The 22,463-nt window shown below is 40.3% G+C and overlaps 1 protein-coding gene across 4 annotated transcripts in view; it reads right to left on the reverse strand.

Moving 5' to 3' along the window:
* gdpd4a (glycerophosphodiester phosphodiesterase domain containing 4a) overlaps window positions 1–12,402 on the reverse strand; it is a 42,332-nt gene extending 29,930 nt beyond the window's left edge. For 3 of the 4 annotated variants that reach the window (XR_005608184.1, XM_039598288.1, XM_039598290.1), the window contains exon 1: window positions 12,083–12,402. The gene's annotated coding sequence lies outside the window, so the exon portion shown is untranslated. Of the gene's footprint in view, window positions 1–10,764; window positions 10,898–12,082 lie in introns of all 4 variants that reach the window. The other variant, XM_039598289.1, reaches the window with a different exon arrangement.
* Between the last annotated feature and the right edge of the window lie 10,061 nt (window positions 12,403–22,463).

The following is a 22,463-nucleotide window of genomic DNA, read 5'->3' on the forward strand; positions in this document are numbered from 1 at the left end:
TGTCTAACCATGATTTCCTCGTGATATTTTAAACACATAAAAAACATTTTAAGCATCAGGTGTTTAACATTCAATCGACACACATTTTGTTACTACAAAAACAGCAGCAATGAACCAGTAGAAAATACCAGTGATTAAATGAGACTTAGAAATATATGAACATAAAAGTTACAGCAAATAAAAGAAAAACATAAAAAAATTTTACTTTCTTATGCTTTACCAGTTTCCCAAAACATAAAACTAAAAAATAAAAACTTTGCTCCAGTTTCCCAAAAGGACAAATCATTGAAAGAGTTTAGCAAACAAGGTCGGCCTTCTCCTCTGCTGAGACCAAAGGCCTGATATTTAAGGCAAACACAAAAGACAAAGTTATCACTCAAGGACTTTCTTACTTGTACTTAAGAGACTTCTAACAATTGCTTTCATGTTGTACACAAGAGTCTAAACTTATCTAAAGTGTGATCAATAAGAAATTTACTCTGTGGATAATATGCTGCTAAAATGATTTAGCATGCGTATTTAAATTTTTGCAGCTGTGTGTAGATTTACTATGACACCAGGGCATTTATTACATTAGTCACAGCTTTGTTTTCCATTAGAGATGTCTTTTCTTACAGCTTCATTAGTATTGGCATTATGCTGACACACAGTCATTGTGTCGTACTGATTGTTTTGTTGTTTCCAGCTGCTGAGTGTAATCCACAGTATTTACCTCTGAGGTGTTTCAAAAGAACTGACACTGACCATATAAAAAATAACCAGTGATTGTAGGAGTTTACCCCATAAAATGATGATAACATGAATATCAACAAGTGATCTCCAAAATTTGCTTGGCACTTGTTTCTGACCATTTTTGCTGCATGCAAATGTAGGCATCATAACTTGCAAACAGTCATTAAGTGCCAACTTTTTTCCATATATCAATTGTTAATGTTCACAGCCAACGCTGTAGCTGTCAAATGTGCTCCAGTGCTAATACATGTGGGTCTGTATAATTTTCTCAGCAATCTTGCAAACATTAGTCCTGGCAGGTTTGCGTCTTTGTGTCTCTTTTTAAGTTTCTTCAAAATGTAAAGATACATTTTAACGTTAAAGCAACTCTCCTGCTCAGACGGTTCCTTGAGCATCTCTATAACAGCAATGTGAGAAAGACTTGGGTACCCAAGAATAATTTATCAATAATAATTTAGCATTTAAGTGGCATCTTTGACACCAAAGCAGGTTTGCTAGAGTGGAGGGCATATATGAGTTAATCTCTAGGTCATGTGGGGAACTGAGGTTGCTGGGTAAAGAAGAGATTAGTAATCCGTTGTATTTCACTTTGCTGCTTGCCGTCAATACATCTGACCAGATTTTTGGCTGCTCCCAAAAGTTACATTATTACCTCTGGTAACACTGGAAATATGGAGCCTATTCACAGGGAGCATGCTCTAACAGATGAAGATGAATGCAGTGAAACCAGTGAGACATATTTACTGCTTAGCCACGATGTTTGGATTTCCTTTCCAGTGCCAAAGGTAATCTAATGCAGAGATCTGAGCCATATGTCTTTGATTGGCGGTGCCACAGGTGTGGCAAATGGTTAATGAGGACAAATCATAACCTGCCTGGGGCACCGAAACACTGAGGAAAATATTGTGTGAGCTGAATCAAAAATGAATCCGATTATATACTAACCTGATATATTATTCAAAAAGCATGCATTGCATTACTGAGAACAAAGAGTTATTAGATAAAGAACAGAACATGGATCTTCTGTTTAATCTGAAGTGCCCTCTAAACCAGACAGCTAATGCTTGTTGCTCCTGTAAACAAACAACTGTGATTTCAGGGCATTAATATGCATCAGGCTAAACTTCAGTGGTCCCTTTAGGGAATATTAGAAGTGGAAATGTAAAGCAGGTCAGAGCTGAGATTATCAGAAAACCACAGAACCACTTAATTAATAAAACAGCTGCTGAACTGAAGTCAATATTGTTGGGATTTTTCCTGCATAGAAAATATTTTGTTGCCCACTGACGTGAAAATGCCCAATGTGGTAAATTTTCTGTAAACCCAGTTTTGTTTACTATATAGCCAGAAATACCAGGAAGATATAAACACCTCTTTTAAGTGTGATTGCCCAGGATCATTGTGTTAACTAAATGTAAACCGACCAATTGTGCTTTTGAGTGCATGAACCTCCTATAGGTTGATTTGAAGTTTAGTTTTCGAGAAGCGATTACATACAAAGTCTATGCAACGAGGTGGCTGTCACGCTGTGACTTTTTGTTGTTTTGATGACTTATGTTACATCATTCAGAGCTTTTGTGTATTTTGGTATTATTGTTGAGAATCGTATGTTCTAATGAGTTTTATGTATTTTTATGTTTTTAGAGACTTTGCTTTGGTTTTATTTACTGTTTACTGAGGAATGTTAGATTGATTTGGATTTCTTTTCATTTACATTATTATTTCTGTATTATGATGTTTTATTCTTCTAGAATTCTAGTTTTTGGTTAGTGTTTATGGATTTTATTTATATTTGATTCTCTGAGTTTTCTTTGTATTTGGTTGAGTATCCTTAACAAAATCCATAATTTTAACTAAATTTAAAGATACCAGTGAAGTCTTTGTTTGTGTGTGTTCCCTGCACCGCTGTTACTTTAGTTCCTGTTTTATTTGGTCTCTTGCGCTTTTCTATTAGTTTTATTTCCTAGTAGTTAATTGATTCATTTGAGCTGTGTTCTCCTGTGTGCGATCTTTTGATTACCTTGTGTTTGTGTATTTACAGCCATGTTCTTCCCTTTAGTCTTTGTCAAAGTTTGTTTGTCTTCTGGTGTGCCCTCTGCCTGCAGCTTATTTAGCTGCCTTCTTCTATGAACTTTGTGTTCTTGCAAGTAAAGGCTGTGTATTTACTTTTGGAGTCTGCGTTTCGATTTTGGTAATGCAAACTCAGATACTGAAGTGACGACACGAAATCTGTTTTTGCACGAGTTAAAGTTCTTTGTCAGACTATGGTATATTTGGATTATTTATTTGTCACTTTAGTTACAAAAGCTGGGATTTTCGTGATGCTGCTGACCATTGGAAATGGAAGACAAGCTTAGTGACGCTCTTCAAAGGCAGCAGGAGAAATTGAGAAAAATTGCAAATCATCATAATAGCTTCTGAAAATGTTATTGTAACATTTCTGTTTGTCGTCCTCGTCCTGTTGGCAGATAGGGGCACATATTTGTGGGTTTTCAGTGCAACTGTATTCATGTGAGTAATGTAAGATGAAACTTGAAACTAATTATTAGCCAGCTCAAACTCCTGTTTTCTCAGACAGGCTTCATTAGACAAACCTCGCTTTCTCCTGGCTAATGTCAGATTACCCACAAACACTGACAAATATCTTGGTGCCATATGTACAGTAGCATCTGGCTGCCTAAACAGCTGTGCTGGGGGCAAGTCATTTGTTGACATAGAAATTAAGTCTACAAATCACTAAGCTAACAACACTCACATGCAGGCATAAGGAAATACAATCTAAGTTTCTGACATATAAATCAGTTGACGGCTGCTAGAGACAACCAAGAGACTAAATGTTTAAACTATATTGCCATTAGTTCAAATATTGGCAATAAAAGAATATTTAATAGATTTAAAAAAGTGTTTCACAAAAGACAAACAAGGAAATCGTGTCTTCTTTTAGTTGTTCTTGTTTAATGACACAGGCTAAGAGTAAAATGCATTACTGCAGTCCCAATGCACAGCTCTTTTTGCTGGAGACACCCAGCAGTAGATCCTAGAGCTGACTGCAAGTGGTCCAAGACTAGGGGTAAAGTCGAAGACAGGCCTGCTGAGGATGAAAAATGCAATCACAGAGCTGAAGGCTGCCTGTACAGACTGACTTCATCTGTAAAACATGATGCAGCAAAACACACAAGACTGGAGGAGGAGGAAAAGGTGGAGGTGGAGGAAAAACATTGCGACTAAATGTGCAGACAGTGTGGAGGCGAATGTCAACATGTTCCTGATAGAGACATCTGCACATCTTGTTCTTTCTAGATTTTCATTTCCTTCGTTCCTGATTTCTCTCACACAGCCTGTGACTGACACTTCAAATATGTGAAAGAAAAAGGCTGTTTTATGTCTCCGTACAGCAGTTGGTGATTTAGTAGGGCTGTGCCCTTCCACGATATCTTCTGCAATAACACTGACTTAATAAAATATTGTTGCTATAGCAATGGCATGTATTCATGTTCCAAAGTGCGCACAACAAGACAAGCCCAAGTATGTCTGACAGCAAAGGCCACATGAGCCTCTAATGACCAATCAGCCCCTACAAATTGGTAGAAAAAAAAAAAAATGTAAGAAAACAGTTTCTGCTGTTTCACCACTTGGGGATGAAAAAAACACAACATAGACTAAAACCAGCCAACGATGGAGGAGATACAAGCAGCTGGCGATGTGTGACCCGAAGGTAAACAAATAAGTCCACTGAGCTTTGCTAAGTGCACTTCATATAACAGGAGGACCAAACTGTGTACAAATTACCAATGTGGTCACATGGTGGAAAAGCAGGGCTTTAAGCAGCTGATTAAAAAGCTCAACTCAAGACACAGCATCACAGGTTTTATTATGTGACAGTGTTGTGCAACTCCTGAAGTGTTACAAAGTGAACATACTTTTGTTATTGTTGAACTGAAGTGTTTAAAGGAGTTATTTTATACCGAAATGTTCCTGGGAAAACACCAACTAGGCTGCTTTTGTGCTTACATTTGACTTATGCTGTGTTACTGGATATAATGCTGTGTCAATCCTACTGCACTACAGCGCTGCTGCTGGCACCTCGATTCACACCTCAAATTAGGAAGTGTGTCATCAGTGACAGTAGCTCATCGGAAAAGAAGGAAAATGCTTTTCGTACACTTACACATGCTGCTGCCCGCGAGCATCAATAAAACATCATCAACATTTTTTATATACCATCAGAAATATCATTATCATAAACTGTTTTGAAATACCATGACATAGCTTTGAGGCTCACCCCTATAACTCAGGTGTTTTTTTAATTTAAGATTTTTTTTATGTGAAGTTAAATTTCCCTAATATAACATTGTAAAATTTTAAGGAAAAAAATTCATGGGGCTAAAAATGGAGAAAAAAAAAGTCAAGACCTCAGATTGAAATTTAGGAGAAAAACTGGCAATTTTACAAGACAAATTTTTTTTTTCCTCTCATATATTTGTCATGTTTTCTCAACTCTAGAAATTTCCTTGTAAATTTGCAAGTTGGCTTGTAAATGTCAGTTTTTTTGTGTCATTTTCCATTTTCATAAATTTGCCAAGTTTTTCTTGTTAATCTGCCAGATTTCACATAAATGTTTCAATTTCTTTTGCATACATTTGCCAGTTTTGTTTTTAACTAGTACATAACAAATTCACACAAAACCACATACTAAAATAAGCACCAACAAACAAAATGTCAACAGTAAAGCTGATACAGTATATCAACCTTTAAAGCCTCTGTGTGTGCCACACAGAAAAAGACGACACTGTAGCTCAGCAGATGAGTGAGCAGGAGAGACTGTACAGCTAAGACAAAGCAGCCCTCTGTATCCAGCACAATCAGCTGTTCACTCATTGTCCAAACACCATCACAGCACAGCTCAACAGCAGCAGCTACAACCATCAGGCTTCTGCTGTCAAAGTTTTACAGTCAAAAATTTGTGGTTAAAATTGCAGAAATTGTTCTAGAGCAAATATTTTGAATAACATTAATGTCATCATTGCTAGGAGCTTTCTTTTTTGGATGTTAGTACCTGCATGCCTGCCAGAGTGTGGTAAAAAACACACACTCTGGGTTGAGTGGCTGCAGATTATCATCTTCTATATCAAAACATTACAGGACCCTCCATCTTCCACCTCACATTTACATCTTTCTGTTATATAGAAAGTCCTATCCACTCACCGATCTGTACAGGAAGCCCGATTTGTTTAATGCGTGTATGAAAGCGCATGTAGAGCACTCATTGGTGCATCTGTCAAAGACAGAAATTCAACAATTCCTGATGAATGTTGGGATGGGCAATGGTAACTTACACATTTTGTTAATGTGTTGGGAAGGTTATTTTTAAAACTTTCGGTAATAAAACAAGAATATAAGCTGAAAAAACGTATTCTGTAGATTACTATTTTATCAAAACTACATGGTTAAGAAGGTGTGCTGGTCCTCTGGCTACAGCTCCAGCAGTGTTAGTTTCACGTTAAAAAAAACACAGACCATCGTATCCGTTACACATTTTGCTCAGAGAATGATCACCACGTCCACTGAACACCTTCAGTGAGAAAACACATAACGGGTATGGTAGTCCATTCTCCCTGCAGCACGGACTACACTGATATACATTCTTTAGACACAATGTTTGTAATTGTTTTTACTGCTATGCTGTGGGAATATTCATCAGCTGTAATAAAACCCATCTGATTAAAGTGTACTGAAAATTTAAGTAATAACACTGCAGCAAGCACCAACGGCATTACCTCACTGATGATCAAAAAAAAAAAAATCACAACAATGCACAGGGGAACTTCATCACTAAAACCCATCTGTATAACTGAAAAACTGCTTAAAATTTCAGTATTAAAGCTTTGTATGCTGCTGAAAAAAAAAAAAAAAAAAAAAAAAATCTGCGATAAAACAGCACAAACCCGTACAGAAATATCAAGCTGAAAGGTCAGAGTGAGATGAGCATTGATGGAGGCCAATTTTACTCCCCAGACACTCCGAGTATGAGATGGCTTCAGGCAGGATCCTCACTTCAACCTGCAGACGCCTGAGAGAGAAACAGGCTAATATTTCTCTCGTCAGTAGTGTTAAGAGGACGCGACCCTTTGCTTCTTATATTTTCACAAAGCAATAAGAGATGAACGAATCTTTATATACAGGGCTCGCAAAATCTCTAGCCTGACGTCCCGGGGCTAGCGAATTTTCCAGTCCGGCTACCAAAATCTATCTCAGCCCTGCCCGCCGGGCTATCATAGGAAGGAAAAATATATGTCAATGCTTTTGCATTCTTTCGGAAATGTAGCTGAGTAATTATGTCATTGGCATGGGGGAGCCACTGTCAATATGTGACATATTGAAATCGCGTTTGAATTTGTGCTTGTTTTTTGCTTTCACTTTGCGATCGCGCGAACTGTGTATAGTGAGCGGCAGCACTGATTGGTGAGTGACGATTAATTGCGCACCAATTCCTCTGACATCGTCTTATCACTCATTAGCTTACTATTCAAACCTGACAAGTGAAATCTCCCACAGCAAGCTTAAACATGTGAGAGGTTGATTGCGCAGAGAATCGCTGACCGTTATGTGAGTGCTTGTGTAAAAGCAGCAGGATATATATTTTTTTAGTTCTGCTGAGCCAAATAAGACAAGTCAGGGTGAAGAAGTGACAGCCAAAGAAATCAAAACGGAAAAGTTATGACAAATCAGACTGAGGGAAAAAGAAAGTGCAGCTTTATGGTTTCATGGACAAAAGAATTTCTGTGGCTGGAATATAACAAGCTAAATAACCAGGGGTGCACATAAGTGGGCCACAGGTGCGCATTCTCTGTCAAAATAAAAAACGCGCACCAGATAAGAAGTTGCAACGCGCGCCTCCAGATTTTCTGGAGGAGGACAGACATTTGTTTAGAACTCTTGAAGATGTCGAAGAAGCAAGCTCCTTTAAGCAATTACTCTGGTGTTCCTCCACCTCCAAAGAAATGTCAGAAGGAGTCTGAACCGCAAAAGAAGCTCGTATTCTCGGAAAAGTGGTTGCAGGAGGTGAGCTGGCTTCAAACAAATGATGAACACACAGAGATGTGGGGCAGAATATGCCGTGAAAATCCCACTCTAGCGGACAAAAACAGAGCCTGTTATATGTACGCAAACGCGCGTTGCAACTTCTTATCTGGTGCGCGTCTTTTATTTTGACAGCAAATGCGCACCTGCGGATCACTTATGTGCAGCCCTGTAAATAACATAATGTTCTGGCAGGTGTGTTGTTGGTTTTCCCTCGATTTCTGAGTCGACAAGCGCCTTTGTTACTGGGACCAGTAATTTTAAGAAAGACCCCATCAGAACCCATGAGAAATGCAAGAAATGCATTATTGCTCAGTCTGCAATATCTTTCCCAGAACAAACACAAATTGCAAAGAACATACTAAATATAAACCTGAAAAATCTGTTTAGAACAGCGTACTGTGTTGCAAAGAGTGAACTACCATTGGCAAAATTTAGCAGTCTTTGCAAACTTCAAAAAGAATGGCCTCGATCTTGGTTCCACTTATCTCTTACCCGTGACTTCAGTGGAAATTTCAAATTCAGGACCTGACACAGACTGATTCACACAGTTCTTACAAGTTCATAGAAATTTCTGTTCAATTAGAACCAAGTATTTGAGTTGATGATTGTAATTTTTATACAATGTTGTAATTTGTGTTTCAACAATTTTGTGTTTCCTGTTTTGTTTCTGTTACAATATTATACATTAAAGCAGTGGTTCCCAAACTTTTTTTGCCAGGCCCCCCTTTGTTTTACAAGAAAAATGTTCGCGCCCCCCACCACCAAACACCCCCCCCCAACCACCTAAACACATCCTCCAAACACACATACCCATATTTTGCTCCATTTGCTCCACTTTATTTCACACCTCAAACATGTAGTAAACAATTAAGCAAATACAAGTAAACAGCAATAACTTACAGGTAGTAATAAAATATACTACTAACTCTTTTATGCTGCGTCCACACCTACACGGGTATTTTTGAAAACGCAGCTGTTTCTATGCGTTTGGGCCTTTCATCAACACATAAACGGCGTTGTGATTCACCCAAAACGGAGCTTATTTAAAACTCCTTTTTTGCGTTTACGTGTGGACGAGGAATACAGAGTTCGTCACACAACGACAAAGGTATGTGCCTCTTTTCACGTCACGCTGTGCGCCACGTTATTGTTTACATGAGATGAATTGCAGAATGGCAGATAGAGACAAAATACTGTTACTGTTAATCTGACTATCTGCAGGTTTTACGCGCTTACATATACACGCAGTTACTGTCCCCCCATTTAGAAAGGCAGAGGTGTCACAGTGTAATTATTTTACATATAGTTGGGTTTTTTTCCTGTGTAATAATATTCAACATTGCTGTCAATACATTTTTCAAAAAAATGCCTCTCTGTGCAAAATGGGTTCAAAAACAAAAACAGCTGTGGGATACTGTTTGTCCGTGATTTGAACCAGGGGGGACAAATTACGGCAGGATCAGCCTGATATTGTATCCCACTGTAACTTTACTGCATAAAGAGCTAACATGTCCAAAAATGTCAGGAGTAGTTAGTTATTACAAGAAGTGTTTGTGAACTAAAAATCAAGAATGTTGGATACTCTTTGTCCGTGATTTGGAGAGCCCAGCGCTGCTCCCGACGCAGGGAAACTAATTTTGCAGGGGAGACCTACCTTGGCACTTGTGCAGGTGAAGCCAAAGGGAAGATATGCTTCACCATATTTTCTAGTCTTTGGCTTGGAAGGAAGTTGGTTTGGAAACATATTTGGCGATGCTTCATCTCCTGCTTTGCGTTTGTGTGGGAGCCCCGTCAAAAACCTGTCCACAGTGTCCAAGCGCTCTTTTTTTTTTTTTCTTTTCATACCGCACCCCCCTGCAATGGCTCTGCACCCCCCCCCCCCCCCTAGGGGGCGGGCCCCACACTTTGGGAACCTCTGCATTAAAGTATAATATTGTAACAGAAACAAAACATCAATCAAAAAATTGCTCTCTTTTTTATTCGGGCTACTTAAATTTATTTTGGGCTACCACAAACTGAAGAGTCCCTGCCCGAAGGGCTACCAGGGATTTTGAAATTTTGCGAACCCTGATATAATACACAAACAACCACAGAGTGCACACACCTACGGAGTAGGTAGGATAAGGTGCTTATCGAGGCAAGTACAGGTTTAACCTTGGCTTTTCAGGTTTAAGATCCTAGTTCACCACGGCAACTTATGCTGCAGACCTAACCCACTCTGACACACATCACGCTCTGGGTAAGAGACCAGAAGGTACGAAACCACCTCCTACAGACCGATCAATCCCCTGAAAAATAACACCAATATTCCCAGAAGAAGCTGGATGCTGGTCTGAAGTCTTTCAATATCAGTTTTTCAATATCATCTAAAGTCTTCCTGAGAAAAGCATCAACAAGAAACTGATTATTAGAAACCAATTTATTTAACATTTATATCCCCGCTCTCAGACCAACACCACTGGTGCAGCAGCTGAAACAATAAAGCTGTCTTACATGCATCTAAACATTATTTTAATGTACTCTCTCAGTTTTGTTTGTGTGTTAATGACAGAGCCGTAACACTGATGAGTCTCAATTTACACAATCAGCAGTTCTGCTGCATTCCCTTCCCGGCTCCAAATTGGCTAGACTTTATTAATATGACAAGTCCTTTCCAGTCACACTGGCCAAAGCCCTGAAAGCGCACACATTCATGCAGCTCTGATAATAAACATTTCCTCTCTCACACAGCAGTGTGAGAGAGGAAATGCAGCAGCTCTGTTGCTTTCAGTCTGTATTGTGGGTTTAACGTCTTCATATGTGTCGAATGTTACATTTTACCTTTATGAATCAGCCGCATTGCTTCCTGTGTACCCACTGATGTTTGTAATTGATCAGATGCTGCCAACGCCGCCTCTTTGATGTGAACACGCTCGCAGCTAGATTGATAAACCCTGAGTTGATACCTACCTTCGTGTGACTGTTTAGCCTGACTGCTGATGTCAGAGTGAGACATCTGAAACACATCCTGGGTATGCTGAAGGTGCTTTGTAGTGCAGGCTGCTGGTAGAGGACGCTGAATGTCAACACAAAGACGAAACGACTGGAAAAACAAATCTTCAATCATCCTGTGACATCTAAAAATGTCCTCATGACACATCTGCAGTCACAGTTAAAAGATTTTCAGTCATAAGTGAAAATCTTTAACCAGAGAGTGTTCTAACAGCAAATCATTAACGCATAATGTCCTAAAAAAAAGCTTTTTACAACTTATTTTGACCCAGTCAGCTTCTTTTTTACCTGTTAGGCTTTAATTTCATCTTCCTGACCAGAAATCATCACAAAGCCAGCAGAAAAGTCTACAAACTGAATAAATTATGACATTTGAAAATGTGAATGTGTTGGGAATTAAATGGCTCAGACAGTGGATAAACAAATCTGTATGAGATGTCTGACAATGATCTGTTGCCATCTGCTGCAATAATAAAAATAAAAGCCTGCTTTTACAAACCACTTTTCATGTCCAAAGGTCTACAACTGATCATGAGTGGATGATAAATGCATATATGTCCATTGGATGTCTTGACACGTGACTTTAAATATTAGTCCTCACAGAAAAAAAGGGAACCTGCCACTGTACTGTGTTGTATTGAACTATGGGATAACAATGAGAGAGCCTGACAGCCATCAATCACGACATGTGCCACTAAATCAACCATCAAACTGAAGAAAAGCAGCTGAAGATCAACTGTTCAGACTCTCCTGCAGTCTCTGCTGGACATGTGTGATTAAATTGACTAAAACACAGTAAAGAAATGCATTTTTGTGACTGTAACTCATGAAATGCAAAGTGTGCTGCATAATCGGTACAACTTAAAGTCAAATGAAGGTCTACTCTTGCTCAGATTGTTCCCAGTTTTACTCTAATTGATAAAACTAGAACTTACTGAACAAGAAACACCCAGGCTGTAAACAATTTCCATGGTGGGAAATTAAAACCCATTCAAACATAGCTTAGATGTACACAGTCATAGATACTATATTATAAATATTATGACTGGTCTTCTTCGCTCTTACGCAGACAGAAGAACCAAGCAGCCTGTTTAGTGCGGTGCTCAATCACCGCGACATCGTTCAGCTGGCCAGGACCTAAAGTCGCTGTTACACGGACGCTGCTCGTGACATAAAGACCGTTATTCACAGTGTATGACCAGTACTGACACGACAGAACGCAGTAAAATCCCAGTGACGGTGTTAAAAAAAAACAAATAAATTAAGGTTTTCCTACCTGAAGGACGTCAGTTTTCCCGCCGCTGTCCGTTTTCTCCGTCTCGTTTTGAGCCGTTAGTTTTTAAAATGGGTTCTGAGGCACGAGCCGAATGCGGCAGAGGTCTCGTGCAGCAGCGCAGCCTCACACACACATGCACGCAGTCGGCTCCGCGTGTGCTGCTGCTGATGATGATGACACCGGGATGTGCCGCACGAGCTCCGGACAGGGAAACAACAGAAGTGCAGGCACGGGGCGTCCGCGAGGGGCTCCGTTCAACCTGTTGCTTACGTCACGACAGCGCTCTCCATGGATACGTTCACATTGTTCCAGTAAACGCCACACAGGTGCTGAGCTTTTTACTCACTTTGGAGCTAATCCGCCTGACTGAAAATCAATCGCAACCATTTAAATACCTGATAAATGCATTTTTAAGGCTGTTCAAGTATAAATATTGGCCTGTTTGGACATTTATAGAGCTCTTTGTCTTTATACAGCCACTTTATTGTATTACATCAAGGTTTTGCATAATTGTTTATTCTAATTTATGTACATTTTCACTTATTGGGCTCCTTTATTTAGCTATCTATTTATTCAATTCAATTGAGCACTTGAGCTTTGTGTAATATTTACCTTGTTGAGCTTTAATTTTGTGATATTGCATTTCATTTAACTACTCTGCAATAAAATATGATATTATGGGTTGATGTTAGTGTTTTGGTTCCCTAAAGATGAATTTCTCAACTTTTTCCTCAGAATTCTGGGATTAAAGACAAAATTCTGAAAAAAAAGATGTCTCCACTTTTTTTCTTTTTCCATTGGCCCTAATCTTCTTCCGTAACAATCATCCTTCAAATCTAATAAGAAAAAAAGGACCTTAAAAAGTGGCTTTTTTAGATGTTTTTAGCCTTTCTATTCTTGAGGCTTATGAGTGGCTTGCACCTTGCAGTGAACCCTCTGTATTTCCTTTCATGCAGTCTCCTTCTTCACCTCCTGAAGAGTGTTGTTCACTTGGTTGACTGTTGACTGTTGTGAAAGGGATTCTCATCACCATGAAAATGATTCTGCGATCATCCACCACTGTTGTCTTCCATGGATGTCCAGATGTTCTTGTGTTGCTGAGTTCACCAGTGCTTTTCTTTCTTTCTTTCTCAGGATGTACCAAACTGTAGATTTTGACACTCCTAATACTTTAGAAATTTCTCGGATGTTTTTTTTCTGTTTTCGCAGCTTGAGGATAGCTTGTTTCACCTGCATGGAGAGTTCTTTGACCGCTTGTCGTCTGTTCACAGCAAAATCTTTCAAATGCAAGCACCAAACCTGAAATTCCAAGCCAGCTCCAGGCCTTTTATCTGCTTAATTGATAATGTCATAACTAAAGAATTGCCCACACCTGCCCATGAGATAGCCTTTGACTTAATTGTCCAATTACTTTTGGTCCCTTTAAAAAGCGGGTGGCACATGTTAAGGAGCTGAAACTTCTAAACCCTTCATCCAATTTGAATGTGGATACCCTCAAAAGAAAACTGAGAGTCTACACAGTATGTCCAATATATAACTATAATTGGAATTTGTTTAAGTAAACATGTAAAAGAACAAAACTTTTGTCAGTGTCCAAATACATATGGGCCTAAATGTAAGCTCATGCTGATTTGCATGTCTGTTGATGTAGAAATATTTCCTCACACTGCAGTGCATCACAATTTGAAGGAATGAAGTAGGTCAAACACTGAAGCTACTATGTAAAAGTATAAAAATGTCTATTTGCTAGTTTTTTTCTGCCTGCCTCAACCACTTCAGTTCTCTTGTGTAATGGTAAACACCTTAGACACAGTTTAATGACAGTTGTGTGTAGCAACAAGCCTTGAATGTCTGTGGTGATTTTGTGTGTCTCTGTTTTACATTAGAGGAGATGCTGTGGTGGTAAATCTACCACACGAGGCAGGAGCGTGCTAACTCCCAGCTGACAACAGAGCAGAAGACATTGCCAAACACGAGGAACTGTCAGACTACAGTTGTTATTACATAACCACAGCCTGGCCTGATCCGAATTCCAATTTCCAAAGTTTAATTTGAGGGAGAAAAACATTCAAATGGAGCACAGATTTTCCAGTTGAGAGCTAGTTTATCTCGTTAAAGAAGAAACCTGAGTATTGAGTCTTTTAATCATTAATGATCTTAACATTTAGAAGCCCGCACATAAAACAGCATATCTTTGGGAAAAGGGAAGTTGGAAACCTTGAGACAATTTTCAGTTTAATGCAGGATATTATGTTTGTTTGAAACATATTTTGGAGTTTTTTATAACACAGACTGCCAGGTCTGAACAGTGAAGTTGGTGCAGAATATCTTAAAACTGCATTGTCTGTGAAGGTCAGTCATCCAGGTCATCGTAGTCTAAGGAGTGTTGAGACAACACTGGTCTCTGCGATTCTTTTGGTCCTGGTAGAGATCACGCTGAGATGTTTCCATGTTTTACACAATCCTTTCATTACCCATTATTCTTACAGATGCATCTGGAGATCAGCACACTGCATTCCTATGCAGTCCTATGCTAAAGGCTGATCTAAAGAACTCCACACAACAGTTACAGTTATAACCTCTGGTCTCCTCCCCCCTACAGTAAACACCTGACACCCTGACCCCCATCTCCTTTTAAGGCAGTGTCCGTTTGCCCTTTGTCTGCCCCTCACCCTCAGTAACTCTTGCTTCCTGCCTTGGGGGTGGGGGTTGATTGTCCTCCTGCCCTCCACCCCAGGTCTTTGTTCCCAATCCAGGCCTAGTTTCTATTTTGTATACCCATTAACCGCCATATTGTAATATTACAAGCAATCCCAAACTATATTCTCTTTAACTCTGATCTATATTAAGGAATCTATTCTCAACAGGAGCTTGGAAAGAAAAGTGTCTGGAAATCTTTAAGTTTTTTGAAGATTCTTCAGTTTTAAGCTCAATTGGTGGAGAGTCCCAGATTTTTAAGCCCTATGAGAGTGTCCACAGGAGGGTCATGGACCCCCTATTGATCCTCTACCTAATCACACGAGCCAAGGTGTGAAAACGGGTGTGGGTCACAATCAGCCAAGGTTTCAGGTGAACCCACTGTGAAATCTAGCCCCACCCTATCCCACCCCACTCCACTGTTTTCAAAAAGTAGAATTGCTTGGAACATAATGGAGAAAAAAACAGCCCTCTGCAACTCGATTCATGACTTCACGGACTTAGTCACTAGTTTCAGGTGTTACTTAAAATGTTTTTTTAAGCTGCTGATTTTAGGGGTCGCCACAGCTGCTCATCCTGTCCCCAGCATCCTCTTCTGTGGTGCCAATCATCTTCTTTTCTTCCTTCATGACATCCATAACAGGCAGCTCCATAGTGCCTACGTTTAACGAACCTGCTCTCATCTACCTACTCCAATACACGCCTCCCCCCTTTCCTCCTCCATCTTCGGCCAATAGTAACTGTTACTCTGCTAGTGACTACCACTGGTGGGCCTCCACCAACCTATTATGCAAATCTCATTCTTGATGACCTGCATTTTTGATTTTACAAAGATTTTATGCCAGACGTCTATCCTGACACTACCCTCCTATCCTCTCCAATTAGCCGAGCTTAGGACCAGCACTAAAAGCACACTGACTTCTGGCTGACTCTGCTTGAAACTAATACTGACCATAATTTACAAAATTGACTTATTTTAATATGACTAGCCCTTCAAATCATAATGTGTTTACTGAGGTCACAGAACAAGTGATTCAATGGCTATCTTCCCGCAGACCTATATAACTGGAATGCTTTTTGGCAGTGAGAGAAGTTGTGCCCTGGCGGTCATTAAAATAATGCAGGTTTAAGAGATGCTTCAAACCCAGAAGCTATGTCCATTTTTTATATCAAATAGGCACTGTAGAGTCTGTGGGCCACGTCCGGCCTTTTGGTTGTCCCTGGCCATGCTGCATGAGGGAAATGAGGATGTAAACATAAGAAGTATGCATCATTTCAGCCACCAAGCAGTCTTTGATAAACTTCCCATCACACAATGTTTTGTGCGATTTGTGGGGAATCACTTGATGCGTAGGGCTCGGTAAAAGGTCCTTGCTGCTTTTACTAGCCCCAAAATATATCAGCTCACATCAAAAAAAGAAAGCTTGATGCTGAATGTAGAATTTTTAACACAGGTTAGTTTGTGGAGAGCAGATTGGATTGAATCACCTTGCAGGACTACACACACAGGGAAATACAAGAACTTGACTGACGCAGACTGGAAACAGACACGTGAACCTTTGCTAGCAAAGCTGTGAAAGTGATGACAGCTTTGTGATGTCCCACAAAATCTCTGCATCACAAAGGTGCCCCGAGAGTCAAGCATCAAGGATGTTGCGGGAAATCTGGAACTTAAGTTGAAAAATGAAGTCAACATTTTTGACTTTTTCTACTCAGTTATTCATCTTCATTTATTTCATCTAAAATAGTTAGCTTCATCATGATGGGAGAACTAAGTCACTGACAGTTTGGTGCACTTTTGCAGGAGCAGGAGACTGAACATGGTGACATAGGCTACCACACAGCCATCAGATACTTCAGCCTGGGGAAAGTGCTAAAAAGTCTGTGGGACCTGAGAGCAGAGATTTGAGAGTTTTGTCAGAAGAAAGGCAAAAACATTCCAAAACTCTGAGATGCAGAACAAAAGGCTGATCTTGAATTTGCTGTTGATGTGACAGTTCTTCACATTTCTACCTCAGACACTGAACCTGACTTTAATGTACCTGTTCAAGCCTAAAACTGACTAAAAAGAACTGAAAACCCAACATTAAGTGATTAAACTAAGTGGCACAACAGCTCTTTGTCCAAACTTGAAGGTTTTGTAAAAACATGCACATTTTGTTTTTGGAAATGTTGATTAAATGGTGATAAAATGATTGTTTTTACTATGCCTGTTTCACATTTTCACTGCCTAATTATAATGTCTACTCTCACCTGTAGCAGTTTATAAAGAGATAAAATTAATAATGAGCAGAACTGAGTTCTTATTGGTGTGTCTCTTTGTGACAGTCTCAGTTTCTCATGTCGCCCTCTGGGAAAATGATTTTGCTCTCGCCTATTTTATACTGTCTATGGGAAAAACTCTGCTAGGTCCAACATTTAGCTCTACGGGGTAAATTTTTGCAGACTGTACCTGTTTTGTAATTTTATTCCGGAGTGTGTTCACTCCTTTGTGCTGCAAGTAAGGAGCTGAAAGCCCAACAGCAGCAGGCTGTGGTAAATTGGGCAGCTCCCAGGTGTGAATGTGAGTAGTGAATGTATGAATGTAAAGGAGGAACTCTCTCTCTCTCTCTCTCTCTCTCTCTCACACACACACACACACACACACACACACACACACACACACACACACACACACACAGATATCAGCACAAAGAGCCACTGGGGTCCCTTCACTCTGATTATGTAACGCCTACGCCTAGTGTTGCCATGGAGACTTGATGTACCTTTAATCATAATGCATTGAATCTGGTCAACAAGGCATGGGTCGCCACGGTAACAGAATCATTACAACACTGGCATGTACAAAGGAGACACCAACCGCCCGCCCGCCCACACACACAGGGGAAACAGTTTTATTAGAGAGCATGAGCGATAATGGTGAGCAAAAAGCTTAAAAGTAAAAGTTCACATCCACCAGTGACCTTCCGCATTGCTGCATCCCAGCCTGTGACGTTCAAAGAGTTCAGTCGCTGCTCGAGAGATCGAGGACTCAACCCCGTGCAGACTATTGTCAGATATCGTTAAGAAGTTTCCACAAAGAAAGGTTAGCTGTTCAGTCACGATGTGTTAGATAATTTTTTTTTAAATCCAACAATGAAACGCTGCCTAAAAACCACACCACAATCTGGAGTAGGCTCCACCACCTGTGTAACCCTAGCTTGGATATGTGGGCGGATGTTTTCCTACCCTTGTGTCTGATTAAGTACACCTGCTCTTTATTGTCCTTCCCCGAGTCTCTGTCAGGTTGCATGCTCGGTGTTTTCTCGTGGCTCTTTGTGCTTCTTTATTTCTCTTATTTGCCCTTTTCAGATGTTTTTCCTGCCATCATTGTGTGCCACCTTTTGTATGCAGACTTGTTTTTCTTTTCCAAGTTTCTTAGTTTTAAAGTAATTAAAGTGCTACTACAATGCCCTGAATACCTGTCAGCTTCATTTTTAATCTGTTGTTCTGGTTACAAGCACACATTTCACTTCTTCCATCTGACCACACTGATGTCAAAGAAAAGCATTTTATTGTCTGCACAAACTGGGTTTCAGCTGCATTTTCAGCCAAGGTTGTGCATCTGGAGCAACTTGTTTCTAAGCACAGCAGTCAACACATGACAGGTGTTTAATTGTGCTTCTGCAAGATCCTGCTCCACTTTTAATGTTACTGACTATTTGACTGACTGAAATTACATAATTGTGGATATATTTATACATTTATAACAACTCTACAGGGGGTCTCCTTTTTTATACCTAACCTATTTGAATTTATTGAGGCTTAAAGTTAAGGCTGAACCTGCAATGACTGACTGGTGCGTTGCCAGTAGCTCCCTGCTAGACTTCGTCTCAGCTGATCTGAGTCAGTGAATAATGCTGTTGATGCCTTTTGTAGGATTTTGTATATAATCTGACCAATAATATGTTTTTCTGTGTGGTTGCCTCTCCAAGGAGTTTGCCCTTAAGTTTTGATGACTGAAGTTCAGGTATTTTATTACTCTGCACCAACTAGCAGGTATCTGTATCTGTGTGATGTGCCTGGACAGTTTATAAATGCAGTTTGTTAACTAAGCTTGCTAGCGCCACTTTCAATGCACTACTCCACCTTTTTGTCCAGATATGGTCACTTCTGTCTCCAAAACACACAGCTGCTGAGGTCTCCGACACTATGTTGCCAAAAATATTTGCTTATCTGCCTTCACACTCATATGAATGTGAGTGACATCCCATTGTTAGTCCAGAGGGTTTAATAGGACCGTTAAAAGCATCAACTCTTCTGGTGAAGTCTTTCCATGAGGTTAAGAAGTGTTCATGGAAATTTTTGACCGTTCTTCCAGAATCAATTTGTGAGGTCAGACACTGATGTGGGATGAGAAGGCCTTGCTCCCAGTATCCACTCTAATTCATCCCAAAGGTGTTTTATCAGGTTGTGGTGAGGATTCACCAAACTTGTCTGTGAAGGTTCTCAGTCATCCAGGTCATCGTAGTCAAAGGAGTTTGCGAAGAAAAGCGTCTGGACTTCTTTAAGTTGCTTGAAGAAGCTTCTCGGATGAGAGGTGAAACGTCTTCAAGCAACTTAAAGAAGTCCAGACGCTTTTCTTCGCAAACTCCTTTGATTCACCAAACTTGCTCATCTATGTCTTTATGGAGCTTGATTTGTGCACTGGTGCACAGTCATGTTGGAACAGGGTCCATCCCCAAACTGTTCCCATAAAGTTTGGAGGATGTAGTTGTCCAAAATGTCTCTCCCCCAACTTTACACTTGGCATAGTGCAGTCAGACAATTACTATTCTCCTAACAATGCCAAGCCCAGGCTCGTCCATCAGATTCCCAGACAGAGAAGTGCAATTCATCATCCAGAGAACACGTCTCCACTGTTCTAGAGTCCAGTGGCAGTGTGCCACAGACCACTGCAGCCGACGCTTGGCAGGCTTGGATGCAGCTGCTCAGCCATGAAAACCCACCACATGAAGATTTTGAAGGTTTGGAGTTCCTTAGTGATTGAAAGCTGGTGACCTCTGTCCACTATCCACCTCAGCATCCACTTCGTGGCTGAGTTGCTGTCAATTGCTTTCATTTTGTTATAAAACCACTAACAGCTGACTGTGCAATGTTTAGTAGCGAGAAAATTTCACGAATGGACTTGATGCACAGGTCACATCCTGTCACGGTACCATGCTGGTATTCACTTTATTCATTTTATAAAACAATGGACTCCATCTGTAGCTGCTGCCAGACTCATGTTAGACATTCAGCTGATGCTCCTGTTCATAGTGGATTACAGTGCGATTCAAATCATAATCCTCTCCCTCTCGACCTGCCATTCAGATAAAAGTAAACTTCACTGTGCACACAGAAGAAGGACGAGGTGGGCTGAAAACTATTCAGCTCTCACACCTCCTCACTCCTCTGTCTTCTTTAATCCTCAGGTGAAAATGAAAAATGAAATCTCTTTTTATCTCAGTGTTTATTATTCCCTGCACACTCCATGTCTTCTTTTCTGGTAAGTTTCCTTTTCCTCCCTCAGTATCATGCAGGGTGCTGAGAAGCCCATTAGGATCCCTGCAAGCCACATGTGGAGCATTAAACAGAGACGTATATATTCTGGCCCAACAGCACTCTGCGCTCTGCTGCTTACACTTTTCTTCAGAAACGGACAAAAAAAGACTAAATTAAAACATGTAACAGGCTGTGAGATTATTTAAGATTCAGTGTGAGTTATTTTGCCATGAGAAGGAATCATCCAGGAAAACAAAGAAGATGCAGAAGATCAGAAACCAATTCACACATAAAGATCATTGTACAGGTACAAAACTGCATATTTTAAACTGAGAGACTTCAGAACATTTATGTAGATAGAAGAACGACGGTCTGACATATGCACAAGTTTGCATATTTTTTTGTCTTTATCTACAAATTCCCACTCATTGAGTTTCAATGGGAGATTTTCAAGAAAGCTCTAAACCACAGGATCTCACACACACACACACACACACACACACACACACACACACACACACACACACACAACACACACACCTACAGCTGTCCTCAGAAACAGCAACTTTGAGACGCATCGTGTGACGGGTTCAGGAGACGTCAGAATAACATAATAAGTTGAACTCAAGTAAGTCTTTAGAAACTGCGTGCAAAAAAGAAAATCCTCAGGAGGGATGGAAGCATGCGTGTGTGTGTGTGTGTGTGTGTGTGTGTGTGTGTGTGTGTGAACCAGCACTCCTCTGCAGTGATCTTCCTCTGCAGTGGAGGCTGTTATGTAACACAGCAATAAAAAGGAGGGAGTGAGGGAGGTCTCCACTGCAATACCGAGGAACTCAGTGAGCACACACACACACACACACACACACACACACACACACACACACACACACACACACACACACACACAAACCCATCATCACATACACACTCGCGCAGTCAGGCATCTTTCTGAATGCCTCGTTGCTTCTTTACGTCATGCACACACACCCACTCAACCCCATCCACACACACGTTTTCATATCTTAATGAGGACATCTCATTGACATAATGCTCTCCCTAGCCACTTACCCCAACCCCTACCATCAAAAATGAATGCCTAATCCTAACCCTCAGCCTAAACCTAACCACAACCTCACTGTAACCTGACACTAAAACCACATTTTGAGCCTCAAGAATGCCTCAAACTTGCGGGCACGGGAATTTTGTCCCCATAAGTGACTGTTGGTCCCCACAACTATAGTAGCATGCCAATTTTTTTGTCCTCACAAATACATCTAAACATGTACACACACACACACACACAGAGTGGGGAGAACACAGTAATCAATCACCACCCAGTGTTGTGGTTAACCTCTGCTGTCTGTCACTTTCCTCTGTGAAGCCAGGATCCAGTTTGTGTTTCACACAGTGACAGAAAACGCCATGTGGAGTTTAATTATTCGACTGTAAGATGATGTTTCTTTCTTCAGTGTTAAATCATAGAGCAACAGTACATAACGGTACAGAATTTCTGGACAATATCCATCTACTCATCCATCAGTTTTCTTCCACGTATGGTGATAGCACGCCGAGGGGGCTATTCCAGTAACAATTTGCGGTTCCTTAACTCTGAAAATTGCCAATCCCTGTGATCCTGGAGCTGTGTTGATCTGCTGCTCTGTGACTCTACAGAGAAGCATTGGGGTAATTTGCTGTGTAGGCTGGGTGGTAAGCAATGGCAGGGATCTGCAGTATCTTGACCTCCAGCTTTGGAGCCATTAGTTGAACAACAGTACTATTTTTCTGGCAACAGCTTAGGGAAGATCCTTTTCTTGGTTTTTTTGCACCTGGGCCGTCACAGTATCAATAATGACATCATCACAAAACTTCAAGGCTTTAAAAAGTTTATTTTAACATTTGATTAGCTTCTTATTTAATAATTTGTTAGTTTATAATTGCCTAATTACTATCTTAGTTTATTAATTGATAACCCTCTTGTCCAAATTTGGTCACTTATGGCTCTCAGAAAAAAAAATGTTGGGTGACATCCATCGTTTGAGTCGGTGTTTTTATGATTCTTTCACTTGTGTACGGCATTTTTAACTTTTGTTCTGCTCAAATTGTTCCACTTGTTTTCCAAACACCCGTCTTAGCTCTGCCTTTGTGTCTTTTTGTTTGTTGA

Source organism: Oreochromis aureus, linkage group 14 (assembly GCF_013358895.1).
Source record: "Oreochromis aureus strain Israel breed Guangdong linkage group 14, ZZ_aureus, whole genome shotgun sequence".
Lineage (NCBI taxonomy): Eukaryota > Metazoa > Chordata > Actinopteri > Cichliformes > Cichlidae > Oreochromis > Oreochromis aureus.